We start from the raw sequence: 24,221 nt of genomic DNA on the forward strand, positions 1-24,221 counted from the left end.
TACTGGTCAAGGAAACAATTTGTATATTAGCCTTTTATTATATAGGATATACACTGAGTGGCCAGATTATTATGCATTCAGAGATCATAATAATCTGGCCACTGAGTGTATATTTCACATCTTCTTTACTAACTATACCCCCTGCCACGTATTTTCCCCAAATCCCATCTCATATACACCTTTCTCTACAGGACAATAGCCACACTGAAATACTCAAAGTAGTTCTTTTGGCCAGAAGTATCTTCTCCTTTTCTTCAAATGTACCAAGACAACTACTACTCTGAGCTATAAGATGCAACCTCAAAGGAAGCTATCTCTAACCTCCTATTTTCATCATAGCTGCCCAGGAGGTTAAGTATCCTTGTTTTGTTTTTCTTTAAAAACCATTTTTAAGTAGCACTATTTACTTTGCATTATTGTTGTTTTCTTTGCCTAGTTTCCCTCGTAGTTGAAAGTTTCTTGAAGATAAAGTCATGTATTATTTGTCTTTATATTCTTGGTTCCTTGCACAGTTTCTGGTACAGAGCAAGTGCTCAAATAATATTTATAATGGGACTGAATTAAAGCATTAATAATGGCAAAGCATCCCATCCTCAACCAGAGGGCTAGAAATATTAGTTACTTTTGGATTCTATAGTGGACATTTGCCATTGTCAATATCACTGAGCAATTTTTTAATTTCCTTTCTAGACAAAAGCCAGAAGTCACTCTCCTTGCCTCTCTTTCAGTTATAATATGAGCATGAAATCCTGACTCTATGCATTAGATGATCTCACATGAAACTAAGTCAGAAGGGAGTAACATAAGGAAACATGGTTTCATCTTTTGGTGAGAGTGGTTGAAGAATTTGTATTCTTAAGCATGAAGGTAGTGAAGCCACTGATATCTAGTCCCCAGAACAATGGGTATGTATAAGGGCAATGGCAATAAAGGAATTTTCCCTAATACAGTATCCATGGATTTGATCCTGATTCTTTGCCCTTTCCAAAGTTTATGTTTAATATGTTTAATGACCATATCATGCTCTATATATCTGTTAAAGTTTAGTCAACAGAAAAAAACTAGTTCTAAGAGGTCATTCCTCATTGTAATGCTGGTAAGAATTGTGCATCCTCTTCTATGGTGACATCTTATCCTTTCTAGTTTCCAAAATCCCTCCATGGAGGCCTTTGTAAATCATGGTCCATAATCAGCAAAATCCCCTACATCTTTAATGTGGCTGTCCCACAGCTTTTGATTTTGTGAGTTTTGTGTGTTTTTTATTAGTGCTTCAATTTCATCTGTAGCTATTGGCCTATTCAGATTTTCTGATTCTTCCTGATTGAATTTTGGAAGATTGTATTTTTCTAGGAATATATTCATTTTATCCAGGTTGTCCAGCTTGTTAGAATATAGTTGTTCATAGTACTTTTATACAATCCTTTGTATTTCTGTGGGATCCGTTTTTACTTTACCTCTTTTATTCCTGACTTTTTTTTTTTTTTAATTTCAGTCCTCAGTGTTTCTTGATTATCAATGGTTCATCAATATTGTTTATCTTTTCAAAGAATCAGCTCTTGGTCTTATCAACCTTTTGTATTATATTTTTAGTCTTTATGTTATCTATTTCCATTCTGATTTTTATTATTTCACTTCTTCTACTTACTCTGGGCTTTTCTTATTCTCTTCTCATTTTATTAAGTTGCCGGGCTAGATAGTTTATTAGGAAATTTACTTGTTTTTTGAAGTAGGCTTGTAATTCCCTTTCAGGAGGCTTTTGCAGTGTCTCATAGATTTTTGGTTATTATGTGTTCATTTATATTTGTATCCAGGAAGATTTTATTTCTTCCTTGATCATTTTGGTAATCCATTCATTGTTTAATAACATGCTATTTAGCATTCATGTGTTTGGATGTCTTTGAATGTATTTATTGATTGATTTCTAACTTAATGCCATTGTGATCTGAAAAGACACTATATGATTTCAATCTTCTTTAACTTGTATGTTTCTATATTGGGTGAACATATGTTTAGCAGAGTTATAACCTCTTGTTGTATCAATTCCTTTGGTATTATAAATTGGTCTTCATTATCTCTTGTTATGACCTTTACTTTGAAGTCTATTTTGTCAGGTATTTGTATTCTACTCCAGCTTTTATTCATTTCCATTTGCCTGGAATATTTTTTTTCCCCATCCTCTCACTTTCATTCTGTGTGAGTCTTTTGTTCTGACATGGGTTTCTTATAGATAGCATATATATGGGTCATGTTTTCTTATCCATTCAGCTACTCTATATCGTTTTATTAGAGAACTTAAATGTTTATTATTGATAGGTACTTATTTGTTGCCATTATTATTCTTTATGTCTGTATTCTATTTCTCTCAATTTTTTCTTATAACAGTCCCTTTATCATTTCTTGCTGTGTTAGTTTGGCGGTAATAAACTCTTTCAGCCTTTTTGTATGTGAAGCTCTTTATATCACCTTCAATTTTGAATGATAGCCTTGCTGGATAGAGTTATATTGGAGTTAGTTCCTCAATTTTCATTATTTTGTACATTTCATCCAACTCCCTTCTAGGTTGAAGTCTTTCAATTGATAAATCAATTTACAGTCTAATGACAGCTTAATTGCAGGTAACTTTTTGTCTCCAGCAGCCTTTAAGATTCTTTCTCTTTCTTTAATATTTGCCATTTTATTTAGTATGTGCCTAGATGTGGGTCTTTGGGGATTTATCTTGATTGGCAGTCTCTAGGCTTCCTGAACTTGAGTGATTTTTTCTTTCACCAAGTTAGGGACATTTTCTACCATTATTTATTCAAAGAGGTTCTCTATTCCTTGTTTGGATTCTTCTCCTTCTGGAACCCCTACAATGAAAATGTTATTATGTTTCATGTTTTCTCAAAACTCCCTTAAACTTTCCTCCTGCTTTTTAATTTTTTCCCCATTTGCTGCTCTAAATGGGTGGGGGTTTTTTCTACAATGCCTTCTAATTCACTGATTCAGTCCTCACCTTCTTTTAGCCTACTGTTGAATCTTTCCAGAGTGTTTTATATTTTAGCTATGTCATTCTTAATTTCTTCTTATTTCTTATTCATTTTGGTATAGTTCTCATTTTAATTATTATTAAGTTACTTGTAGTACTCACTAAATTATCTGAGTACCCTTAAAATCATTACTTTGTATTCTTTATCTTTATATTTGACAATTGTTTACCTTTTTAATTTAGTTTCTTTTCTGGCTACTCCTTATTTTCTTTCATTTGAGGATTGTTTCTTTATCTTCCCATTTTTGTTGTCCCTTTGTATTTGTTCCTATGTATTAGATAAAACTGCTATGCCTACTAGATTTTGTGGGCATGTCTTATGTAGTAAGCATTTTGTGGAACCAGTGGTAAAGTCTCTTAGATCTCTTGAAGTGGTATTCTAGGGAATCCCCTTGCTTGAGTTATTTGGGTTCTGCTGTTGTAGTTAGGTCTTGAGTGTTATTGTTCCATTTATGGATGGAATCTCCTCTCAGGCTGGCTATGTCACCCTTGTATACATCATGCAAACTGTTGTGGAGGTGTGATCTCTAGTTGCTTTCTGTCCTTCCTTGATATAAGTCTCCTATTCAACTGGACCTCAGTTGGTATTTCTGAGTATACCAGCTGTACCGGTTAATAATGTAGATTTTTTTCAATAGATGGAGTTACATTTGATATGTATGCTATTTTGTTGTTTTGACAGCAAGCTTCAAAACTTCATATGTCAAATTTTGTGAAGGTGTTAACATCATATATATTTTTACACTTAAAAACATAGAATTTTGTGCCAAAAAATGAACATTTTCAGGTAGTTTTAATTAATTACTTTATTTTAAAGAAAAGTGCTGCTGAAAGTTATCATATACTTCAGGAAGCTTATGGTGAACATGCTCCATCTGAAGGTACTTGTGAACGCTGGTTTAAACACTTTTAAAGTGATGATTTCAATGTGAAAGACAAAGAATGTTCAGGTCAACCAAAATAATTTGAAGACTAACAATTACAAGCATTATTGGATGAAGACTCATGTCAAACTCAAAAACAACTTTCAGAAAGATTAAATGTTGCTCAGCAAACACTTTCTGATTATTTATAAGGAATGGGAAATTTTTTGAAGGAAGGAAAATGGGTGCCACATCAACTGAATGAAAGACAAATGGAAAACTGAAAAGTTATCAGTAAAATGTTGCTTCATTAATAATGAAACTATTAATATTGATTGCTACTGACAGTATATAATCAATTTAAACCACACTTTGATCATAAAACAACCAGAATGGGCCAAAAGACACATCAAAGTAATTTTGCTTCATGATAACACACCATTACACACTTCAAAACCACTTAAAGACACATTAGAAGATCTTGCCTTGGAAGTATTAACCCACCTGCTGTATTCATCAGACCTTGTTCCTTCAAATTACCACTTGTTCCAATCTATGGCACTTGCATTTTCTGAGCAGCACTTCAAAACATACAAAGAAGTGGAAAATTGGGTCTCTGAATGGTTTGCCTCAAAACAAAAAAAGTTCTATTGGGATGGTATTCAAAAATTACCTAAAAAATGGGGGAAATGTATAGCTAGTGATAGACATTACTTTGAATAAATCACTTTTGATGTTTTTCTTGAAATTATCATGTTTCCTTTGATCACAAAATCTACATTATTAACCAGTACACCTGGTATGTTCCCCACTTTAGTTTTATTTCTTGTCTGGCTTGGGAGGAGGTACAAGAAAAATCTGCCTATTCAGCTGCCGTTTTTCCCAAGCCCAATGTTTTTCTTTGTGAAACACATTTTTCACTTGGCCTCAGGCCCCTTACACTCAGTTCTCTTATAACTGATTGGCCCTTCTTTCTCAGTTTCTCTTGTGTTTCTAACTGATATCCCTGCTATGTAAACATTTATAATTTTCCAGACTGTCTTTGGACCACTACTCATATCTATCTTCATTTTCCCCTGGTGATTGCCTCTAATCTGATGACTTTCAATAACACTTTTCAGCAAAACTTAAAAGTTTTTATAAAATCATTCAAGAGTCAACATCATCTGCTACAGTTCTCACTCAGAACATGTTCATTAAACATGACATGCATGCTCTCATCTCAGGGCCTTTGCACTTACTGTTTCCTCAGTCTCAAAGGATCTTCCTCTAATGTGGATATAGCTGCTGTTATCACTTCCTTGTAGTTTATGATCAAATACTATCTTATTATAATGTGTGTTTTTCTTAATACCCAAAGTAAAGTACAATACAACCAGCAAACATCATTTTATATGGGTGTGGTCTTTATTAGATATATTAATATCTGACATGCTTTATTTAATTTATTTAATTAACCACCTGTTGTCTCCCTCTGTAAGTATAGGCAATACATCTGTTATGTAATTCATTTATTCCTAACTCCTAGAACAGTGCTGAGCATGTAAAATATTTGTTAACTAAATGAATGAATAATAAACTCATTTTTCGAGTAGATTCTGTTCTATGCTCATGTATAGGTGATAACAGTGGCTATTCTCCTCAATGCTTTTATATCCTAAAATACAGGCTGCCTGTCTTTGTTGAGATTCTATCTGATCTCATGCCTGGCCTCATTTTAATAGTTAGTTCTAGTTATGTTATCTAAAACACGTTCTCTGAAATGTCTAAACAAAGATAAAGAACATTTTTCAAAAAGAGATTTCTTTGGAAACAGCCAATATTAAACAGAAACCCTTTAAATTGTAAACAATAAAAATAATAGATTGAATCAAATATATAGTTTATTTGCAAGAGTGAAAGTTATAGTACTGATATTCATGGTAGTTGAGCATTAGACAGTCTTTCAGAGAAAGCTGAGTGATCTATTAAGGAAATGATGAGACACAACAATATATTATTCACTGCCTTCCATAAACTTATAAGAATAACTTAATCTATCCATAAAATCAAGTATATATGATAGCTTTCTAGAAAAATACTTGTAACAATCTCTTCCACTCTTCTCACTTTTTTCTTTTACTTCTACTTAACTTGCCTTTCAGTATAACCTTCTCTTACTACTTACACTGAGGTCTGTATCTGGCCTTAGAGTCCTTTCTTGCCCTCTTGTAATTAGTCCATTTCCTTCTAGACTGAGCTAATATAGTAGCCACTACCCACATGTAGCTATTTAAATTATAATTATTTAAAAGCAAATAAAATTAAAATTTTAGTATTTCAGTAACATTTCAAGTGTTCAGCAGCCACACATGGCTAGTGATTACTCTATTGGACAATATCAACTATTACAGAATATTTCCATTTGACAGCACTTCTCTAGACACTCAGGATCTCACTTCTAATAAAGCTAAATTTCTATATCATTTTCAGCATCAAATTAATATATTAAATGCTACAAATAAAATTCAAACTTTAAAAAAAACCTATAAAATATGTGGCTAAGTCTTTGTATGAAGTAAATTAGAAATATATTCAAACATAATATACAAACCACTCTTACTCTTGGTAGATATCTCTAATTTGTATAGAATTTATTCTTGGTACATAGGATTACAAAGGCACAAGAATGAATTTAAAAATTTCAAGAAGAAGGTTTTTTTTTATGGAGCCAGAATTTTCTTAATTCCAAAACCAGATAAAAACACTACAAAGACAGAAAATTACAGGCCAATATCCCCAATGAACACAGATGCTAAAATCCTCAACAAAATATTATCAAATTGAAGCCAGAAATATATTAAAAAGATCATAGAGCATGATCAAGTGGGATTTAGTCTGGGGATGCAAGGCTGGTACAATATTTGCAAGTCAATAAATATGATATATCACATAAACAAATTGAAACATAGAATTGAAACAAATTGCAGAAAAGGCATTCAACAAAATCCAGCTGCCTTTTTAAAGAATAGCTCTCAGTAAAGTGGGAACAGAGAGATCATACCTCAATATAATAAAGGCCACATACAACAAACCTATAGCCAACTTAATGGGGAAAAACTAAAAATGTTTTCCTTAAGAACAGGAATAAGACAAGGATGTCTGTTTTCACCACTCTTATTCAAGATAGTACTGGAAGTCCTAGCCACAGAAATCGGACAAGAAGAGATAAAAGACATCCAAATTGGAAAGGAGAAAGTAAAACTGTCATTTCACAGATGATATGATATTGTACATAGAAAATCCTAAATACTTCACCAGGAATCTACAAAACTTAATAAATGAATTTGGCAAGGTATCAGGATACAAAATCAACATGTGCAAATCGATGACATTTTCATATACCAATAATGAACTCTCAAAAAGAGAAACTAACAAAGCACCCCCCCCCCCAAATAAGATACCTAGGAACAAACAACCAAATATTAAAATACCTTTACTTGAAAAACTACAGACAGGACTTTGAAAAAAATAGAGAAAGATGCAAACAAAAAGTGTATACCTTGTTGATGGGAGTTAGGGGGGGGACAATTAACATGATTAGAATGCTTATACTACCCAAAGCAATCAACAGATTCAACAAAATCCCTATTAAAATACCAATGTCATACTTCATAGAACTAGAACAAATACTCCAAACATTTATATAGAACCATAAAAGAACATATTTGCCAATGATACAACTGATAAAGGGTTAATATCCAAAATATATAAATACACATACAACTCAAAAACAAGAAGACAAACAATCTAATTTAAAAATGAGCAGCAGATCTGAATAGAAATTTCTTCAAAGAGGACATAGAAATTGCCAAGAGACACATGAAAAAATGCTCAGTCACTAATCATCAGAGAAATGCAAATTAAAACCACAATGAAATAACACCTCATACCTATCAGAATGGCTATCATAAAAAAAATCAACAAACAGCAAGTGCTGGAGGGGATATGGAGAAAAGAGAACACTAGTTCACTGCTGGTGGGAATGCAGACTGGTGCAGCCACTATAGAAAGCATTATGGGGTTTCCTCAAAAAATAAAAAATGGAACTTCCACTTCTGGGAATATATCCTAAAAACTCCAAAACACCAACCAGAAAGTATATATGTACCCCTTATGTTCATATCAGCATCGTTTACAATAGCTAAGATTTGGAAACTGCCCAAGTACCCATCAGTAGATGAATGAATAAAAATTCTGTGGGACATTTACACCATGGAATATTATGAAGCTGTAAAAAAGAAGGACCTCTTACCCTTTGGGACAGCATAGATGGACCTGAAAAATATTATACCAAGTGAAATAAGCCAAACTGAGAAAGACAAATATCACATGATCTTATTTATTTGTGGAATCTAATGAACAAAATGAATTGACCAACAAAACAAGACCTGAAGCATGGAGACATGGAACAGATTGACATACCTCCCTCAATGTGGGGGTAGGGGGAGAAGAGATAAATCAAAGAACTTATGTATTTACCAGAGGCCCAATGCACGAATTCATGCACAGGCAGAGTTCCTTAGCCTGGCTGGGGCCAATTGGGGCCATTTTGCCCAGTCCCTGTCTTGATTGGAGCTGATTGGGGTTAGCCAACTGGGGGAATGGACCATGGAAGGTTGGCTGGCATGGGAGGTTGGCTGTGGAATCTCACTGACCACCAGGGGGCAGCTCCTGTGTTAAGTGTCTGTTCCCTGGTAGTCAGTGCATATTATAGCTACTGGCCAGTTGTCCAGTCACCCAGTCTTCCAGTCATAATGGTTGCTTAGGCAGATATATGATAGATAGATGATAGATAGATAGATAGATAGATAGATAGATAGATAGATAGATGATAGATAGATAGATAGATAGATAGATAGATAGATAGATAGATATACATAGCCAATTGGCATGGGAAATATGGTAGAGAAGACCTGGGGGAGAAGTGGGAATGAGAGGAGGAGGGGAGAGAGGGAGAAAAATGGGAGATACCTATAATACTATCTATACTAATAAAAGGGTAATATGCAAATTGGTCATGATACCCTCATAGTAACAACCAAACAGCATGGGGTAACCAGGCCATCAGGGGTGCTAGTAAGGGACAACCAAATGACTGACCAGCAGGTTGTGTGGGACACTAAGGGACGACCAGTTCGTCAGGGGACGGGGGCGGTCAGTTAGTGTCAACCAGGCCAGCAGGGGAGAGCAGTTCAGGGTGACCAGGCCAGCAGGGGGGCAGTAAGGGTGACCAGGTCGTTAGAAGGGAAGTGAGGCGCAACCAGGCTGGCAGGGGAGGCAGTTAGGGGCCAGCAGTCCTTTATTGTGAGAGGAATGTCCAACTGTCAGTTTCAACCCAATCCCTGGGATCAGGCCGAAACCAGCAATCGGATATCCTCTAAGGAATCCTGGATTGGAGAGAGTGCTGGCTGCTCTGAGGGAACTCCTCTCCCATCATGCATGAACTTCATGCACTAGGCCTCTAGGTCAACAATAAAAATATATATTTATAAAAAAGAATTAAAGAAAAAAGTTCCAAGTAATAAACTTTTCAATGCCCTGCAAGATTTATTTCCTTTAGTTTAAAAAACCTGGTAAGAAACTATTGATTTTTTCCCCCCAGAAACAAACAAGGATCAGCTAATTCTTTGATGATATTAATGACTTTTTTATTTAATAGTAGAGGCATGGGGGTGGGGAATGGTTCTTCAGCCCAGCCTGTGCCCTCTCACAGTCTGGGAACCCTTGGGGGATGTAGCAGTGTGCCAAGCGGCAGGCAGCCAGGGTGGATCTCAAATCAGGCCAGGCACTGCTTGTGCTCATCCTGGCCCGCTGTGCCTGCTGTCATGGAGTCAGGAGAGGTTCCTGCAATGCAGCTGTGCCCAGCAGCTGTGAACCCAGCTTCTGACTGAGTGGTGTTCCCACTGTGGGAGTGCACTGACCACCAGAGGGTAGCTCCTGTGTTGTCTGCCCCTGGTAATCAGTGTGCATCATAGGGACTGGTCGTTCTGGTCCTTCTGCTGCAATGATCACTTAAGCTTTTATTATATAGGCTAGAGGCCCAGTGCATGAATTCGTGCCCCAGTGGAGTCCCTCAGCCTGGCCTGTGGGATTGGGATGAAACTGGCTTTTGGGCATCCCCCAAGGGGTCCCAGATTCAAGAGGGTGTAGGCCAGGCCAAGGGACCCCACCAGTGCATGGTCAGTGCCAGGGAGGGATGTGGGATTTTGGCCAGCCAGGAAGGGACCATGGGAAGGCTGAAGGGCATGTCTGGCCTGTCTTGCTCAGTCCCAATTGGCTGGATCCCAGCAGCAAGCTAACCTACCAGTCATAGCATCTGCCACCTGGTAGTCAGTGCATGTCATAACAAGTGGTTGAGTGGCCTTAGTATATAATTAGCATATTATGTTTGATTGGTTCTCAACTGACCAGTTGACTGGACACTTAGCATATCAGGCTTTTATTATATAGGATTTCTCAAGGGCTTATCATTCATTTGTTGCATAGAATGCTTCCCAGTTGGACAGCATTAGATTAAGACCAAACATTAGCGTGAGCTGAAGAGTTGGGTGTATGTCTGAACTGGTTTGTGTGGACAAGGTAAGGATATTGTCTTTCTGATCCCTGTCCTCACTATCTCCTTCAGGCTGAACTTCCTGAGCTTTTAGAAACCTTTTGAGTGAGGACTGCACAAACCTGCCCTAAGTGAAACACTAAGGAAACAGTGCTGTGCTAAATCCTTTCAATCACATGCTTTTTTTCAATCAATGCTTTATAACAGTCTTGAAGGGCATGTATTATTTATTTCAAATTGTCACATGCGGAGTTTTTGGTAACTGCCCAAGGTTGCACAGCTTTATAGAGTGGAGTTAGATTCAAACTCAGGATTTTAATTCTAAGTCCACCTAGTGTCATGGTACTCAAACTTGTTCTCATTGTGAACAACATATCAGAACACATTTTTTAACTATAAATTTCTTCTGAATAATTCTAATTTTCACAAAATTCCACTCAGATGAGCTTTGTGGGTAAATAATTGTTTATACATATCTGCTTATAATTTGAACTTTTTTCAGAAAAAATCTAGAGAAACAAATGAAAAATCAAATAAAATAGTGTACTAGACTAAATCACAGAGACATGCAATATTCCTGGCTCTCTGACAAGCTATCTCCAAAAGACATAAAAATTCCTAGTTAGGAATGAATTCATAATAAATTCATAGAAAAGTAAGCAAACATGAAATCAAGACAATTATTAATTTTAGAGAAAATAAAAAGTTGTGCTGTAAAAAAAAGATAATCATGAAAAAATATATTGTTCCCTGAAATAATGTAAACTACTTTTTACAATGTGTATATTATACCACCATTAGTGATTTTCTAAAAGGTATTACAAACACAGATGCATTTATACATGAACTGAATAAGTCTGGAAAGATAGTTGTCTTTTGAGAGATCAACCAAGGGAATATATTGAGTGAGAATGAGACTTAGATTTTTATTCAGTTTCTATTTGAGATGTTTTGCCATGAACATGTGTGACTTTTTCAAACAAGCAAGCAAATAAAATGACATCTCAAAAACAAGCAAAAAAGAAAAAAAGAGTATTAGAAAATAAAGTAGCAAGATACTCTTAGTTCCTCCAAACAGTTTGGCATTCATACTACCCCCTGCCACCCACCCACCCACCACTTTACATTAAACAGGCTGAGGGAATCACATTTATATAGTTAAAGGGGGGGGAGACACTAAATAATTCTTGTTTCACTTTAATAAGAAATATCTAAGAAAATTAAATATCTGTACTTTGCATTTGTAAACAAAACTGGATGATTCTTTTTTGGTCTCCTATATGCATTTTAAAATATTTATGTTCAAAAGGAAAAAGATAAAAATATTAATGTTCAAACAACACAGACCATGAATCAACTCAGGCTTTTTCACTAATAATTTCAGACTTATTGTTACTAATTCTTTTTTAACTCAACTTCCTCATCTTAACAACAAGAAAAAGGAAAAATAATATTTGCTCTAATTGTAGCTTATTCTTATTTTTAAATTTATTTTTATTGTTAAAGTATTATAGATATACCCCTTTTTCCCACATTGATACCCTCCCCAGGCCTTCACTATACTACTGTCTGTGTCCATGAGTTATGCATATATGCATATATGTTCTTTGGTTAATTTCTTCCATCCCTCTCTCTCAGATTTGTCATTCTGTTTGCATGCTTCCATGCCTCTGGATCTATTAATGAATTTTATCTTTAAAATTAGCCCTTATTCAACTTTCATTTGGTCCTCAGCAATGCTGAGTTAAGCAAGGTAGCTGTAATTTTTTTTTAAATTAGTGTCAGTGAAATTAAGTATTGATCAAGCTAATCTTACTGATCAATAATGAAGCAAGAGCTGGAATTCAGATATTCTGAAACCTGGAAGCTGCCAGCTACCAATCTCACTAGATCATTTGAAACTCAAATGGACAGTGGTCATTGCAGTACAAAGGATGATAAAACACCATTCAGTAAAATATGATTATTATTATTTACAGCATTATGCTAATGGAGCAATTTATTAAACCACTAGTCAATAAATCAAATGCAATGGCTTACACCATCTACACATGGAAATGCTATAAATGTAATTAAACATTTTGTAATCCATCAAACACAAAAGCTCCTTAGAGATTTTTTTTAACATGCTTACATTCAAGTTGCAAATAAAGGCAGAATTGCATATGAATTACTCTATGGTAAGTGCAGCCAGAGGCAGAAAACTTAACTTTGGCTATTCTGCTTCCTCCTCTCCACTGCTGCCACAGAGGAACTCCTTTAGTCTCTACACACCACTTGCAAGCATCCCAGGCCATATTTCCTTCAAAAGCCTAGTAGATCAATTAATAGAGCAACCCATGGGTATAACTCTTAGTAAGGAAGACATAGTGAACAATTCAGAAATGTAAGTCTTATAAAGGACCTAAAATCAAGTTTTCACAAAAGAGAAGAATGCTCAGAAATTGAAACTATCACAACAATCAGCATCCAATGATGGCAAAACACTTTGAGAGGCCATGGTTACAAATATTGTTTTTCATTCATTCAACAGTGCATTGCCAGAGAGTGACCAGTATCCACTTTTATTCTGTCATATTCTTTCTCTGTCAGGAAGAAAATTAATGTCCAGAATAGAAAAGAGAATATATATACTCCAAACCTAACATAACATACACTGGTTTCTGTGTGTTTAGAGATCCCAGGGTCTTGTGGTCAATGTTGTTTATAGTTTTTATTAGACTGAATATTAAATATTATCTATAAACTCTCCTGTACATTGGTACCTACATATTCCACAGCCAAGCCATATACCAAAGTTTTGTTTATACTTAATTTCAGCCACTGAACCTCTGTTGGGATGCTATACTGTACTAGTTTTCAAAGTGTGTATCAATGATTGCTTTCACTGAAGTCACCTATGGTCATGTTAAAAATGTATCCTGCTAAAAATCATTTCAAAAGTGGTCCAGACCACCCTCCACAGTTACTGACTCATTCTCCAACAATAAATCCAGGATATTTCTTTTTAATAGGCTTTCCAGATGATTGCTAATCACACTGAAGTTTGAGACTCTTATTTCAGTGCTTATTGGTGATTCTGAACTTGCTTTTCATTTGTATAAATAGAGGTCCAGTGAATGAAAATTCATGCACTGGATGGAGGGGGGGAGGGTCTCTCAGCCAGGACTTCCCCCTCTCACAGTGTCTAGAAGCCCTCAGAGGTAGGAGGTGACCCAGTAATCAGGGGAAGGCAATGCCCCCATCATACCTCTTATGCTGTCACTGCTGGAATCACAAGCCTTGGCTGGCCCTGGTTACCTGAGCCTCAAGTGGCCTTGGGAGGCTGGGCAGCTACTATCTGAGGCTTACCTGTGCCTCAGGCCAGCCCTAGGTATCTGGGGGGCTGAGGGTGGGTCTGGCTGCACCTGATAACCCCCACAGCTGGGTTAAAAGGACTGTGGGACTCTGGTGGGGCAGAGTGGACTGGGCACTGCCATCTTCTGTCTATAGGTGCTGCCATATTTGGGATGGTGTGATGGTCAATTTGCATATTCCCTCTTTATTAGGTAGGATTAAATAATTTGTTTGTTTAAACAGCAACTATTTATTGTGCTCTTTCAATGTATCATACCTTGTTCTAGAATATAGGGTACAGTATGGTATTGAGCAAAACACACATGGTCCCTGCCCTCACCATGGCACTTACCACCTAATGTATCCCAGTGCTTTACCAGATTATCCTGAAGTGTTTTGGCAGGCACCACAACAGTGGTCATCAAACACCTCAAGAGAAGCCTGTTAAACAACATCCATATACAGCAGATTGGAGGTGTATTTTAGAATAATTAACAAACTTCCAGAGAGGAAAAAATGATTAGTTGTTCCTGGGAAATCTGTAAAGTGTTCCTAGAGGAGGTGACATGGAGGCAGATTGGAAGAATCTTATCTGGCATAGAAATCTAGGTTTGCACTATGTGATAGGCCTTGTGTGGAGTGTTTTATAAACATGATCTCATTAATTCTCACATCTTCTTAAGTAAATGCAAGGTACTTGTTTTCCAATTTTTCTCCCTTGCTAGGCACCTAGGAATTCTGCCCTCATGACCTTCTGTGAGAGACAGAAAAGTCTTGACTAAATCCCAGCAGGAAAATAACTTGTCAAAATCTTAAAAGTAGCTATTTTTAATTTATTAGAACTCTATTACATGCTGGAGTTACCCCTGGAACAAAACTCCATGCATGAATAAATAAATAAATAAATGCAAGGGAAATAAACCAGATGTTTTGTAACTTGTTTACTCATATGAATTATCTAATAGAGGTGAGAAAATGACTGTTACCCTTTTTCCTGATAAATCAACCCAGCAATTTGGCAATGACAAGAGAGAATTTTCAACAGCCAGAGTGATGTAATCATTTGATCAGACTCAGAGTTTGCAAAAGCTTTTGTCTTCATGCCCAGGTTTATTGATTTCTATGTTGCACTATCATGTCTCCTCCCCCACTTGAAATTGCTTTGTGAATTACTTATATGTTGGGTTGGGAATCAACAGTTTTTGGGTCAGAATGGCTGAGTAATGATTGAGGACCAGCAGGCTGCAAGGGCCTCCCTTTCCCTGTGTGCAGTGGATACAACTTAATTAGGGAGCCACAGTGAGTCCTGTACCCTTTCTCCCCATGGAGCAATGGGATAGTGAGGAAAAGGCACAGAGTGAAAAATCAGACTGTCCTACTTCTAATCACTAGAGTTTTTCCCCTGACTTTCCACCACTGCATATTCATTTACAGTCTCCCAGTTAAATGTCACAATGTGAGAATAACTTGTCATCACCTCCTTTTTCATCTGGCCATTCTGTTTCCTCCACAGTCACCTCTCCTCCTTTCTGAATATACTTTTATACTAGCCTTCCTTGGAGATGCTGTGATAAAGAAGGCCAAGAGGTAATTGTTGCCACTTAATTAGTTATTTTTTATGCCATATATAAACTAGAAATGGGAGTAGAGATATCCTATATAATAAAGAGGTAATATGAAAATTGACCATCACTCCAACACACAAGATGGTCACCCCCATGTGACTCAATGGCCACCACAAGATGACCAGCAGTGGAGGGCAGTTGGGAGGAACAAGGCCTGTAGGGGAGGGCAATTGTGGGGCCAAGCTGGCAAGGGAGAGCAGTTAGGGGAGACCAGGCTGGCAGGGGAGAGCAGTTAGGGACAATTGGGCTGGCAGGGGATCAGTTAGGCCTCAATCAGGCTGGGAGGGGAGTGGTTAGGGAAAATCAGGCAGGCAGGCAGATGAACGTCTAGGAGCCAGCAGTCCTGGATTGTGAGAGGATCCCAGATTGGAGAGCATGCAAGTGTGGCTGAGGGACACCACCCTCTTGCCCCTTGTGCACAGATTTTGTGCACTGGGCCTCTAGATGATAAACAAGTGACTATGTTGAAAATTGGTCTAGGAGAACAAGAGTGAAATAGCAGGAAGAAATGGAGCTGAAAGCAGTTCAGTTCACCAAATATTTTATGGAGTCCCAGGACATGCAGAGTTGGTTAAGTTTTAAAAATTAAATAGTGAAAAAGAAGTTGGAAAGTGTGATGGTATAGTGGGGATGTCAGACACATTAACTGATTTTTTTAAATGTGCTAAGTAAAAAGAGATATAGTCATTTGGGATGGTATGGGGCATAGAATTATAAACCAGGAGTTTAGAGAAGGTGCTTTGGTGGAGCACAGTGCCTGAATTAAATCTTAACAGCTGAATAAGAGAATAAAAATGAGATAAAGTTTCAGGCAAAGTGGATGACATAGGAAAAGGCATGGAGTGAAGGAATCATATTATATAAGAAGCTGTGTCATAAGGCAAAATACTTTTGTGCTCAGAATTGCAGAATAATCATAATCATGATAAAATGTATATTTTGTAATAACACATAGTTAACATATTACCTTACATATTCCAGTGACAGGCCTGTAAGCAATGAATACTTTTATTAATAATTTACACAGAAGACTGAGGCTCAGAGAAATTAATTCAGCAAGAAAAACCCAGACCCACCAGTCTCCTGGTTCCATCTCCAGAGCCCTCTCATATTCATTAATTTTGGTCTTTAACAGAATATTAAACCAGTCAAAAGAAAAGTAAAATTGGGGTACCATATAATCTTGTGACTTCCAAAGTTTGAGCATGAGTGGTAAAAAATTAATTTTTAATTTTGATCTCGTCTCTGGCAAAAATATATATAAACAAAAGCATCACAAAACAATACTTAGTATATGTGAGTCTTTCTGATTTTTTTATTATATTCTTTTTAGTTTAATTTAAATAAAAAATGTAGGTAACAAACACTGAATTAATTTCACCACCACTAGACATTTGAGAAACCAGTAATATGCTCAACCAATTAGTTTAGAGAGAATGAAACTGAGCCTGTAAGGAAGGAAAGGGCTAGCTGAAGATCACCTGTGAGGTATATAGATGTTGAAAAGACCAAAAGGCATGTTCCACAAGTTAAAAAGTAAGGTAGTGGTCCATCCTGGCACAGGCCTACATTAATTGATCTTTTCCCCACATGTGATCCTACTCTAGGACTCATCTAACTCCAAAAATCCATAAAAGAAATTCGTTCATTATTCCCATCTCACAAGTGAAGAAATTAAAATGCAGAAAGAAGAAGCAGCTGGCTTGTCCATGGTTATATGGTTAGTAGGGGAATTATGGTTCCCTGGGCAAAACTTTTGTTCAGATGCCTTGGAATGTTGGTGATTAGCTATTTTACATGTGATTTAAACTAGTAGGCTTGTCCCAATTTCTAATTTTTTTCTCCTCAGAACCTTTATTTCTTCAAAGCTACATGCTGTGAATTGCTGTGAGAACATAATAAGATATATAAAGAACTCTGTTGTTTAGAGGGATCCAACAATGTTCTCAGGATTTCTGTTTTAAAATTTATATAAAAATAATTCTAGATTTGTTAGTATTGCTTTGATTCAATAGGTTTTGAGGTTGATTCTTTCTTGTTTCTGCAAAGCCAGAAAAATCTCTTAGATGCAGAAAATTATAACTGCTTATACTAGTGGAAAAGTATACCACCGTCTTCTTAGCTTTTATTAACTAATGAAGGGCAGACAAATTTTATGAATAATAAACCTACCAAATTGACAGATGATGTACCAGGGAATTTTAATGCATACCATATTTTAGGGTATATATTTTCATGCTGAAATCCTGCTATTTTATTATTCCTAATTACTTGCCCTTCTTGATGGCAATTCTCCAATAATTTAATTGTCAAGTATACATCCACAGTGGAAAATAAAAGTTTATATCAGGGCCTGATCATTTATTATTAAACCTGAACGCTGAGTGACAATATAAAGATTCAGCAGGTCAGTAAAACAAAACAAACAAACCAAAGAAAAACCCAAAGAAATAACCAGAATGGATTTTACAATGGGAATCTACTTAAAGTAGAACTTAAAGTATTCAGGAATGCAATTCAGTACATGGTTTAATAACATCTCTCTACAGAAAATTAACCAATTTAAAAATTATTTAATCCTCACCTGAGTATATGTTTATTGGTTTTTAGAAAGGGGGGGAGAGAAATGTAGATGTGAGAAATACTGATTGCTTGACTGAATTCACAATCTAGGAATGTGCCCTTACTAGGAATCAAACTCACAACCTTTTAAGCCAGTCAGCCATGGCCAGATCATCAATCTCGAGGGAAAAGCCTTGACATTCCTTCAAAAGAAGATAAATGTATGTGACAACATTAGAGATGCCAGAAAACAGAGAAATGTTTCAAGAGTAGGACATGAATTAAGCACAATCCTGCTTGCTTTTTTCATCTTTCCCCTGAGAGTCGCTTAGATAATCTAGGCAATGATTGATTACCATTATTTGCTGTTACTTCACAAATAAGATAAACCTCCAGAAAATGAGTCCTTAAGTGTGTCACTAGAATAAGTAGTGCATTTTGTGGTTTATTTTCTCAACCAAAGAAATGACTTAATAATCCTTAAAACAAAAACCAGGGAATCCTTCTTAAAAACATTTTTTTTGAAGCAGTCAAAAGGTTCTGTCCTGGCTCGATGTTAGTGACCAACGTGGCCTTGACTACATCACTTCCCCTCCTGGAACCCCAGTTTCCTCATCTGTAAAGTCAGAGAGCCAAACCAGATAATCTCAGGTTCCTTCCAGCTATGACTTTAAGGTTCTTTATCTATTTTGACTTAAATTTTTTGATGTCTTCTTCTCAAAGCACTGACTACAAAGTTGTATTTTCCTTCTAAGTGTTTCTTAGCCTTTCCAAGGGGAAATTTACTTCTCAGATTGCCAGAGGCTCCAGTAGTTCTTTGGTTTCTCTGAATCAGCCTTCTTTAGTTTCCCTGAGATGAATTAGATTTAATAAAACATTCTCTGTCAAAGGCTTTGAGACAAACCCCAGGGTTTCCAAGGACTTATTCTCTGGGATCTTCTGGAATCTTCAAGCTCTTTGATAGATAAATTGTAACTCTACTGGTTTCTCTATCAAATTTGCCTGACTCAACCCAGTTTGTTTTTCAAACTTTTTAATTTCCTTTACTGCCCACCAAGGTTTCACATTATTATTATTATTATTATTAATATTATTATTTATCATTAGTTAGTTTTTCTAGTTAGTTAGTTGTTAGTTCTTAGTTAGAACTATTCTGCCACATTACAGGCTTCCATTAAGCCTAGTACAATGCCTCCCTCATGGAGGGAGACATACAATGTTGCTTGCCAACATTTCTGTCAAAGGCAAATGTTATGTTGACAAAAATTTTAATGTAAATAAATAAATGCACAGATATATAAAAACAAAATTTATAAGTTATCAATTTTAAAAGAAAAAATTGAATACTTTGGTAGGGATTTTTATGATGCTATAACGAAAATACACATATGTACCTACAATATGTATCTATCTTGAATTTATAGTTTTGTATAAATGATATGTACTTATATGTGTGTATATATATGTGTGTGTGTATATATGTATATATATGCATGCTCATCTATAATCTGCATATATATATATATATATATATATATATATATATATATATTATACTTTTGTTTTCTATATAAAATATGAAACAGCTTTACTGGGAGAAACCAAGATGGTGGCATAGGTAAACACAAATTATTAGATATTCAAGGTGATGACTAGCAAGAACCTACAGCCAAAAATACTCTACCCAGCAAAGCTATCACTCAGAATCAAAGGCCAGATAAAGAGCTTCACAAATAAAAAAGAAAGCTAAAGGAGTTCATCACCGCCAAACCAGAATTATATGAATTGCTGAAGGGGTTCTTTAGGAAGAGGAAGAAAATAAAGATAAAAATTATGAACAACAAATATGTAACTACCAACAAGTGAATCTAAAAACCAAGGAAATTAAAAAATCTGATGAACAATATTAACTGGTGAATATAATAGAACCAGAGGTATGGAAGGGGAGTGAACTGATGATTCTCGGGGAAAAGGGAAGTGGGGGGTGTAGGAAGAGACTGAACATAGTGCACCTATGGATGAGGACAGTGGGGGGTGGAGAAAGGGCAAAGGGTGGGGCAAGAACCTGGTGGAGGGGGGAAAATGAGGAACATTTGTAATAATGAGAACAATAAAGATTTATAAAAAAAACAAAACAAAACAAACAAACAAACAAAAACAGCTTTACCACTGATTTCTTCTCTGCAATTTTCAATAATTTTCTAAGAGAGGAAAACCCAATTTACAGACATGATATTGTTGTAGAAGGATGATTTGATGCTTTATTGTACTTCTCTTCCCTGTAGTTTTCCTTGTTTGTTCATTTCACTTGCCTCAGAAATTGTGGCTCCCCAAAGGGAAGCAAAGAGGAAGTGTGCCTTCTTTGACAATAGCAAGCTAGGAGGAAAGGGTTTTCTTCAAATCTGGAAAAGACACAAACTTCTATGGGTCCCCTAAGAAGAAGAGTTTCCTACCCTCTGAAAATTTCCCTCTGGGAAGGGGCAAAACTAAAAAATTCATTTTACTGTAATTCACCTGCAGGTTACAGCCTTGCAAGAGCATCTTAAGACCCCAGCATAGCACAGGAACCAGAGTGGTACAGACAGGAAGAGTCAATGTGGCCCAGGGAGGCTGGTGCCCAGTGTGGACTGATGCCGTTACTAGAGGAACTTCCCAATGCTTGGGTCATATAATTTCTTGGCACCCTGTGCCTTCCATCCCAGAGGCCGCAGACCCAAGAATGATGGTTCTGAATTTTCTACCAGTGAAGAAGTGAAGAGGAAATGGGCATACTTTAAAGACAATAGATAAATGCAGTGTTTCTTGCTCACTTGGATTTGTGAATACCAACTTGTTGCTGCTATTTTATTTGTTTTTTGTTCATGTTTAATCATCACCTGAGTATATGTTTTTTATTGATGTTAGAGAGAGGGGAAGGGAGATAGAGAGAAACATCAATGTGACAGGAAAACATTGATTGATTGCCTCCCATGTGGGGATTAAACCTGCAACCTAAATAAGAGACACACCAGTCATTTTATATATTTTATATATTCAAAATGTGCTATGGAAAAGTGTTAGTATTGTTTTCAAATGTCCAGTTTAAAGAAATATCACTAGGTTAGCATTATTTATAAGTTATGCTAACTCAGTGTTTTAGAGAGGAGATAGGGATGTAGGGGAAGGATATATTTTATTTCTTATGAGTATTCTATATTAACACAAGAATAAAATTTGAGTAAAGTTTATTTTTGTTATTCATATAATGTATTACACAATATTACTAACAAAGCAGCTACTGTAAAGTCACATTAGAAAACCATTGTTTTAGGATTCTCGGTCACAAATTATTAGATTTTGCAGTATTAGGTAATTCACAGCAGGACTGTTTTGAGAAAATGTTCACTTTGCATATGTCAGCTAAAGGGAAAACAAACAAATCAGCCCTGCTTGTGAGTGAGTGATATACAGCTAAAAGGCTGATGGCATACCTCTAATGAGCCAAGAACTCTGGGTCCAGCTCCATACCAGCTTCCCTAATCCTTTGTTTTAGCCACACTGAAGACTCCTTTGAGGTCTTCAGAAATTAATTCAGTGTTCATGGATTATAGAGTTTGGTTTAGAGACACATGTATTCTCAGTATTATGACCTTTTCTTCTCAATGGAGAAATTCTGAATGTGGTCTGGTACATGTTCTTTCTAAACTTCAGAGGCTGAATGACCAATGTGAGGCAAATTTTGACTGGCATGGATTGTGTCTGGCAAATGAGTCTATGGCCTTCATTCCTGGAAAATGTTCAGGACTGAGTTCTAAGTGAGCAGCAGGCATTTTCTCATTAGATGGAAACACGTTTCAGAGGATGCAGTAGGTTGTTAGTTAGAATCTTGGGTTCTGGTTCCCACTCTGGACCCACCCATAGTCCATTTGACCTACACTCAATAGCTGTGCTACCTTGGTGAGGTCCTGAAGCTCAATGTTTTCCTTCTATAAAATGAAGTGATTAGAATGAATAATCATTAAGATTAGTCCTAGATAAAAGTTTTTGATTTTGAGGGAATTTTTTAAATTGAGGTATAATTAGCATATAACATTTTATTAAAATATTGTATTAAAATATAATAAAAGTATTTAACATTATATTAACATTAGTGGTCCAGTGCATGAAATTCATGCATTTGGGGGGTGTCCCTTAGCCCACCTTGCATTCTCTCCAATCTGGGACCCCTTGGGGGATATCCAACTGTCAGTTTAGGCCCAATCCCATCTCTGCTCCTGGCCTGATCGCCCCTAACCGCCTCTGCCTCAGCCCCACCACCATGGATTTGTGCATCCATCCTGGATGGCATGTGGGATGGGGCCTAAACTGGCAGTAGGACATCCCGCTTGCAATCTAGGACTGCCAGCTCCTAACTGCTCACCTGCCTGCTGGCCTGATCACCCCTAACCACTCTGCCTGCCAGCTTGATTGCCCACAACTGCCCCCTCTGCCAGCCTGCTTGCTCTCAACTTCCCCCTGCCAGCCTAATAGCCCACAATTCCCCCCTCCCACTAGCCTGATCACCCTCAACCGCCCCTCCTTCTGGCTTGATTGCCCCTAACTGCCCCCCTGCCAGCCTGCCCGCCCTCAACTGCCCCCCCCCCCCCGTTAACCTGACTCCCCCCCCAACTGCCTCCCCTCCTGGCCTGATTGTCCCTAACAACCTCTGCCTTGGCCCTGCCACCATGGTTTTGTCCAAAAGATGTCCGGAAGACCTCCTGGAAGGTCTTCTGGTCTAATTAGCATATTACCTTGTTTATTAGTATAGATATAAGTTCAAGTGTAAAACATATTGATTTAATATATTTATATATATTGAAAAATGATCACCACAATAAGTCTAACATCTGTCATGACACATAATTACAATTTATTTTCTTGTGATGAGAACTTTAAAGATCCTATCAACTTTCAAATAGGCAATAGAGTATTATTAACTACTAGACGCCCAAAACATGAAGATTTGTGCAGAATGGGCCTTCCTTACCCTGGCTGCCGGCACAGCCTTTGCTCCGGCCTGGAGCCACTTTCCTGCCTTTCCATGCTGCCCAGAGCCCAGCAGCTGAGGTGGTGAGAAATGCCTGTGTCATCATCCTGGAGATAACACAAGCGTTCTCCCAACCCCACCCCGCCCGCTGGGCGCCAGTGTATGCTAATTAACCCTGCATCTTTGTTGGCTAGTAGGTATTGCAAAGGTGTGGTCAATTTGCATCTTTCTCTTTTATTAATGTAGACTAGTGGTCTAGTGCAAGAAATTTATGCACGAGGGAAGGAGTTGGCCCTTAGCTAAGCCTGCACCTTCTCCAATCTGTGACCCTTCCGGAAATGTACAACTGCCAGTTTAGGCACAATCACAGGGATCGGGCCCAAACCGGCAGTCTGGACATTCCCCTCACAGTCTGGGACTACTGGCTCCTAACCACTTGCCTGCCTGATTGCCCGTAACCACTCTACCTGCCAGCCTGCTCAACCCCAATGGCCCCCTGCCAGCATGATCACCCCCAACTGCCCCCCTGCCAGCATGATTGCCCCCAACTGCCCCTCCCCCTGCCAGCCTGCTCATCCCCACCTGGACCCTCTACCAGCCTGCATGCCCCAACTGTCCCCCCACTGACCTGATCACCCCCAACTGCTCTCCCCTCCTGGCCTGATTGCCCCTAACCACCTCTGCCTCAGCCCCACCACCATGGCTTTGTGCAGAAGGACACCAGGAAGGTCTTCTGGAAGGTCTCCCAATCTAATTAGTATACTACCTTTTTATTAGTATAGATAGAGGCCTGGTGCACAGGTCTGGGTGGCTGATCTGCCCTGAAGGGGGTCTCAAATCAGGGTGGGAGTCCTCTTGTGGGGGGGCAGCCTGGGTGGGGGGTTATAGCAGTTTGCAGGCTGGCCATGCCCCCATTGAGGTGAGGGTCCCCACTGGGGGCTGGGCAGGCCTGGGCAATGGGCTGATGGCTGTTTGCAGGCTGGCCCTCAATGGGGTGAGGGTTACTGCTGTGGGGGGGCATGGTTGAGGGCTGTTTATAGGCTGGCCATGCCCCCATTAGGAATCCTTTATATAAATTTACATTTCAGACTCTACAAAGTATAATAAGAGTAATTGATATTTCTTGGAGACTTACTAGGTACCAGATAGCATTATACATATTTTATTCATTTAATCATCTCAATCCTATGAGGTAGGTATTACTGTTATT

General features: G+C 37.5%; 1 long non-coding RNA gene across 1 annotated transcript; it reads left to right on the plus strand.

Moving 5' to 3' along the window:
- Positions 1 to 18,254: 18,254 nt before the first annotated feature.
- Positions 18,255 to 23,081, plus strand: LOC118730551. The gene is made up of 3 exons (XR_004991513.2): positions 18,255 to 18,266; positions 21,230 to 21,238; positions 22,951 to 23,081. It is a non-coding gene; the product is annotated as an uncharacterized LOC118730551 (long non-coding RNA).
- Positions 23,082 to 24,221: the final 1,140 nt, after the last annotated feature.

This window comes from Pipistrellus kuhlii, unplaced genomic scaffold (assembly GCF_014108245.1).
Source record: "Pipistrellus kuhlii isolate mPipKuh1 unplaced genomic scaffold, mPipKuh1.p scaffold_m20_p_3, whole genome shotgun sequence".
NCBI classification, from domain to species: Eukaryota; Metazoa; Chordata; class Mammalia; order Chiroptera; family Vespertilionidae; genus Pipistrellus; species Pipistrellus kuhlii.